Raw genomic sequence first — 7,223 nt, 5'->3', positions numbered from 1 at the left:
GAGAAAAAGGAACTTTATTTTGAAGAGGAAATATCCTTTGATGTAGGAGTACAGGCCTTCATCATTGGATAAAGTACTGATTCAGTGGAAAGGACCAAGTAGTTGGACCATAGAAGATGAAGAAAAAAAGGAACTATTTTTAGGAGGAAATATCCTTTGATGTAGGAGTACAGGCCTTCATCATTGGATAAAGTACTGACTCAGTGGAAAGGACCAAGTAGTTGAACCATAGAAGATGAAGACAAAAAGGAACGATTTTGAGGAGGAAATATCCTGTTGATGTAGGAGTACAGGCCTTCATCATTGGATAAAGTACTGACTCAGTGGAAAGGACCAAATAGTTGAACCATAGAAGATGAAGAGAAAAAGGAACTTTATTTTGAAGGGGAAATATCCTTTGATGTTGGAGTGCAGGCCTTCATCATTGGATAAAGTACTGACTCAGTGGAAAGGACCAAGTAGTTGGACCATAGAAAATGAAGAGAAAAAGGAACTTTATTTTGAAGAGGAAATATCCTTTGATGTAGGAGGACAGGCCTTCATCATTGGATAAAGTACTGACTCAGTGGAAAGGACCAAGTAGTTGGACCATAAAAGATGAAGAAAAAAAGGAACTATTTTGAGGAGGAAATATCCTTTGATGTAGGAGTACAGGCCTTCATCATTGAATAAAGTACTGACTCAGTGGAAAGGACCAAGTAGTTGGACCATAGAAGATGAATAAAAAAAGGAACTATTTTGAGGAGGAAATATCCTTTTGATGTAGGAGTACAGGCCTTCATCATTGGATAAAGTACTGACTCAGTGGAAAGGACCAAGTAGTTAGACCATAGAAGATAAAGAAAAAAGGAACTATTTTGAGGAGGAAATATTCTTTGATGTAGGAGTAGAGGCCTTCATCATTGGATAAAGTACTGACTCAGTGGAAAGGACCAAGTAGTTGGACCATAGAAGATGAGAAGAAAAAGGAACTTTATTTTGAAGAGGAAATATCCTTTGATGTAGGAATACAGGCCTTCATCATTGGATAAAGTACTGACTCAGTGGAAAGGACCAAGTAGTTGGACCATAGAAGATGAAGAAAAAAAGGAACTATTTTGAGGAGGAAATATCCTTTGATGTAGGAGTACATGCCTTCATCATTGGATAAAGTACTGACTCAGTGTAAAGGACCAAGTAGTTGGACCATAGAGGATGAAGAGAAAAAGGAACTTTATTTTGAAGAGGAAATATCCTTTGATGTAGGAGTACAGGCCTTCATCATTGGATAAAGTACTGACTCAGTGGAAAGGACCAAGTAGTTGGACCATAGAAGATGAAGAGAAAAAGGAACTTTATTTTGAAGGGGAAATATCCTTTGATGTAGGAGTACAGGCCTTCTTCATTGGATAAAGTACTGATTCAGTGGAAAGGACCAAGTAGTTGGACCATAGAAGATGAAGAAAAAAAGGAACTATTTTTAGGAGGAAATATCCTTTGTTGTAGGAGTACAGGCCTTCATCATTGGATAAAGTACTGACTCAGTGGAAAGGACCAAGTTGTTGGACCAGAGAAGATGAACAGAAAAAGGAACTTTATTTTGAGGAGGAAATATCCTTTGATGTAGGAGTACAGGCCTTCATCATTGGATAAAGTACTGACTCAGTGGAAAGGACCAAGTAGTTAGACCATAGAAGATGAAGAAAAAAAGGAACTATTTTAAGGAGGAAATATTCTTCGATGTAGGAGTACAGGCCTTCATCATTGGATAAAGTACTGACTCAGTGGAAAGGACCAAGTAGTTGGACCATAGAAGATGAGAAGAAAAAGGAACTTTGTTTTGAAGAGGAAATATCCTTTGATGTAGGAGTACATGCCTTCATCATTGGATAAAGTACTGACTCAGTGTAAAGGACCAAGTAGTTGGACCATAGAGGATGAAGAGAAAAGGGAACTTTATTTTGAAGAGGAAATATCCTTTGATGTAGGAGTACAGGCCTTCATCATTGGATAAAGTACTGACTCAGTGGAAAGGACCAAGTAGTTGGACCATAGAAGATGAAGAGAAAAAGGAACTTTATTTTGAAGAGGAAATATCCTTTGATGTAGGAGTACAGGCCTTCATAATTGGATAAAGTACTGATTCAGTGGAAAGGACCAAGTAGTTGGACCATAGAAGATGAAGAAAAAAAGGAACTATTTTTAGGAGGAAATATCCTTTGTTGTAGGAGTACAGGCCTTCATCATTGGATAAAGTACTGACTCAGTAGAAAGGACCAAGTGTTTGGACCATAGAAGATGAAGAGAAAAAGGAACTTTATTTTGAAGGGGAAATATCCTTTGATGTAGGAGTACAGGCCTTCATCATTGGATAAAGTACTGACTCAGTGGAAAGGACGAAGTTGCTGGACCATAGAAGATGAAGAGAAAAAGGAACTTTATTTTGAAGGGGGAATATCCTTTGATATAGGAGTACAGGCCTTCATCCTTGGATATAGTACTGACTCAGTGGAAAGGACCAAGTAGTTGGACCATAGAAGATGAAGAAAAAAAGGAACTATTTTGAGGAGGAAATATCCTTTGATGTAGGAGTACAGGCCTTCATCATTGGATAAAGTACTGACTCAGTGGAAAGGACCAAGTAGTTGGACCAAAGAAGATGAAGAGTTATAGGAACTTTATTTTGAAGGGGAAATATCCTTTGATGTAGGAGTACAGGCCTTCATCATTGGATAAAGTACTGACTCAGTGGAAAGGACCAAGTTGTTGGACCATAGAAGATGAAGAGAAAAAGGAACTTTATTTTGAAGGGGAAATATCCTTTGATGTAAGAGTACAGGCCTTCATCATTGGATAAAGTACTGACTCAGTGGAAAGGACGAAGTTGCTGGACCATAGAAGATGAAGAGAAAAAGGAACTTTATTTTGAAGGGGAAATATCCTTTGATGTAGGAGTACAGGCCTTCATCATTGGATAAAGTACCGACTCAGTGGAAAGGACCAAGTAGTTGGACCGTAGAAGATGAAATGAAAAATGAACTTTATTTTGAGAAGGAAATATCCTTTGATATAGGAGTACACGCCTTCATCATTGGATAATGTACTGACTCAGTGGAAAGGACCAAGTAGTTGGACCGTAGAAGATGAAGAGAAAAAGGAACTATTTTGAGGAGGAAATATCCTTTGATGTAGGAGTACAGGCCTTCATCATTGGATAAAGTACTGACTCAGTGGAAAGGACCAAGTAGTTGGACCATAGAAGATTAGGAGAAAAAAAAACTTTATTTTGAAGAGGAAATATCCTTTGATGTAGGAGTACAGGCCTTCATCATTGGATAAAGTACTGACTCAGTGGAAAGGACCAAGTAGTTGAACCATAGAAGATGAAGAGAAAAAGGAACTTTATTTTGAAGAGAAAATATCCTTTGATGTTGGAGTGCAGGCCTTCATCATTGGATAAAGTACTGACTCAGTGGAAAGGACCAAGTAGTTGGACCATAGAAAATGAAGAGAAAAAGGAACTTTATTTTGAAGAGGAAATATCCTTTGATGTAGGAGGACAGGCCTTCATCATTGGATAAAGTACTGACTCAGTGGAAAGGACCAAGTAGTTGGACCATAGAAGATGAAGAAAAAAAGGAACTATTTTGAGGAGGAAATATCCTTTGATGTAGGAGTACATGCCTTCATCATTGGATAAAGTACTGACTCAGTGGAAAGGACCAAGTAGTTGGACCATAGAAGATGAAGAAAAATAGGAACTATTTTTAGGAGGAAATATCCTTTGATGTAGGAGTACAGGCCTTCATCATTGGATAAAGTACTGACTCAGTGGAAAGGACCAAGTAGTTGAACCATAGAAGATGAAGAAAAAAAGGAACTATTTTGAGGAGGAAATATTCTTTTGATGTAGGAGTACAGGCCTTCATCATTGGATAAAGTACTGACTCAGTGGAAAGGACCAAGTAGTTGGACCATAGAAGATGAAGAAAAAAAGGAACTATTTTGAGGAGGAAATATCCTTTGATGTAGGAGTACAGGCCTTCATCATTGAATAAAGTACTGACTCAGTGGAAAGGACCAAGTAGTTGGACCATAGAAGATGAATAAAAAAAGGAACTATTTTGAGGAGGAAATATCCTTTTGATGTAGGAGTACAGGCCTTCATCATTGGATAAAGTACTGACTCAGTGGAAAGGACCAAGTAGTTAGACCATAGAAGATAAAGAAAAAAGGAACTATTTTGAGGAGGAAATATTCTTTGATGTAGGAGTACAGGCCTTCATCATTGGATAAAGTACTGACTCAGTGGAAAGGACCAAGTAGTTGGACCATAGAAGATGAGAAGAAAAAGGAACTTTATTTTGAAGATGAAATATCCTTTGATGTAGGAATACAGGCCTTCATCATTGGATAAAGTACTGACTCAGTGGAAAGGACCAAGTAGTTGGACCATAGAAGATGAAGAAAAAAAGGAACTATTTTGAGGAGGAAATATCCTTTGATGTAGGAGTACAGGCCTTCATCATTGGATAAAGTACTGACTCAGTGTAAAGGACCAAGTAGCTGGACCATAGAGGATGAAGAGAAAAAGGAACTTTATTTTGAAGAGGAAATATCCTTTGATGTAGGAGTACAGGCCTTCATCATTGGATAAAGTACTGACTCAGTGGAAAGGACCAAGTAGTTGGACCATAGAAGATGAAGAGAAAAAGGAACTTTATTTTGAAGAGGAAATATCCTTTGATGTAGGAGTACAGGCCTTCTTCATTGGATAAAGTACTGATTCAGTGGAAAGGACCAAGTAGTTGGACCATAGAAGATGAAGAAAAAAAGGAACTATTTTTAGGAGGAAATATCCTTTGATGTAGGAGTACAGGCCTTCATTATTGGATAAAGTACTGACTCAGTGGAAAGGACCAAGTAGTTAGACCATAGAAGATGAAGAAAAAAAGGAACTATTTTAAGGAGGAAATATTCTTTGATGTAGGAGTACAGGCCTTCATCATTGGATAAAGTACTGACTCATTGGAAAGGACCAAGTAGTTGGACCATAGAAGATGAGAAGAAAAAGGAACTTTATTTTGAAGAGGAAATATCCTTTGATGTAGGAGTACATGCCTTCATCATTGGATAAAGTACTGACTCAGTGTAAAGGACCAAGTAGTTGGACCATAGAGGATGAAGAGAAAAAGGAACTTTATTTTGAAGAGGAAATATCCTTTGATGTAGGAGTACAGGCCTTCATCATTGGATAAAGTACTGACTCAGTGGAAAGGACCAAGTAGTTGGACCATAGAAGATGAAGAGAAAATGGAACTTTATTTTGAAGAGGAAATATCCTTTGATGTAGGAGTACAGGCCTTCATCATTGGATAAAGTACTGATTCAGTGGAAAGGACCAAGTAGTTGGACCATAGAAGATGAAGAAAAAAAGGAACTATTTTTAGGAGAAAATATCCTTTGTTGTAGGAGTACAGGCCTTCATCATTGGATAAAGTACTGACTCAGTGGAAAGGACCAAGTAGTTGGACCATAGAAGATGCAGAGAAAAAGGAACTTTATTTTGAAGGGGAAATATCCTTTGATGTAGGAGTACAGGCCTTCATCATTGGATAAAGTACTGACTCAGTGGAAAGGACGAAGTTGCTGGACCATAGAAGATGAAGAGAAAAAGGAACTTTATTTTGAAGGGGGAATATCCTTTGATATAGGAGTACAGGCCTTCATCCTTGGATATAGTACTGACTCAGTGGAAAGGACCAAGTAGTTGGACCATAGAAGATGAAGAAAAAAAGGAACTATTTTGAGGAGGAAATATCCTTTGATGTAAGAGTACAGGCCTTCATCATTGGATAAAGTACTGACTCAGTGGAAAGGACCAAGTTGTTGGACCATAGAAGATGAAGAGAAATAGGAACTCTATTTTGAAGGGGAAATATCCTTTGATGTAGGAGTACAGGCCTTCATCATTGGATAAAGTACTGACTCAGTGGAAACGACGAAGTTGCTGGACCATAGAAGATGAAGAGAAAAAGGAACTTTATTTTGAAGGGGAAATATCCTTTGATATAGGAGTAGAGGCCTTCATCATTGGATAAAGTACTGACTCAGTGGAAAGGACCAAGTTGTTGGACCATAGAAGATGAAGAGAAAAAGGAACTTTATTTTGAAGGGGAAATATCCTTTGATGTAAGAGTACAGGCCTTCATCATTGGATAAAGTACTGACTCAGTGGAAAGGACGAAGTTGCTGGACCATAGAAGATGAAGAGAAAAAGGAACTTTATTTTGAAGGGGAAATATCCTTTGATGTAGGAGTACAGGCCTTCATCATTGGATAAAGTACTGACTCAGTGGAAAGGACGAAGTTGCTGGACCATGGAAGATGAAGAGAAAAAGGAACTTTATTTTGAAGGGGAAATATCCTTTGATATAGGAGTACAGGCCTTCATCATTGGATAAAGTACTGACTCAGTGGAAAGGACCAAGTAGTTGGACCATAGAAGATGAAGAAAAAAAGGAACTATTTTGAGGAGGAAATATCCTTTGATGTAGGAGTACAGGCCTTCATCATTGGATAAAGTACTGACTCAGTGGAAAGGACCAAGTAGTTGGACCATGGAAGATGAAGAAAAAAAGGAACTATTTTGAGGAGGAAATATTCTTTGATGTAGGAGTACAGGCCTTCATCATTGGATAAAGTACTGACTCAGTGGAAAGGACCAAGTAGTTGGACAATAGAAGATGAAGAGAAAAAGGAACTTTATTTTGAACGGGAAATATCCTTTGATGTAGGAGTACAGGCCTTCATCATTGGATAAAGTACTGACTCTGTGGAAAGGACCAAGTAGTTAGACCATAGAAGATGAAGAAAAAAAAAGGAACTATTTTGAGGAGGAAATATTCTTTGATGTAGGAGTACAGGCCTTCATCATTGGATAAAGTACTGACTCAGTGGAAAGGACCAAGTAGTTAGACCATAGAAGATGAATAAAAAAAAAAGGAACTATTTTGAGGAGGAAATATTCTTTGATGTAGGAGTACAGGCCTTCATCATTGGATAAAGTACTGACTCAGTGGAAAGGACCAAGTAGTTGGACCATAGAAGATGAAGAAAACAAGGAACTCTTTTGAGGAGGAAATATTCTTTGATGTAGGAGTAAAGGCCTTCATCATTGGATAAAGTACTGACTCAGTGGAAAGGACCAAGTAATTAGACCATAGAAGATGAAGAAAAAAAAA

This window comes from Palaemon carinicauda, chromosome 24 (genome assembly GCF_036898095.1).
Source record: "Palaemon carinicauda isolate YSFRI2023 chromosome 24, ASM3689809v2, whole genome shotgun sequence".
In the NCBI taxonomy this organism is placed as follows: Eukaryota; Metazoa; Arthropoda; class Malacostraca; order Decapoda; family Palaemonidae; genus Palaemon; species Palaemon carinicauda.
This window is presented reverse-complemented; position numbering follows the sequence as displayed.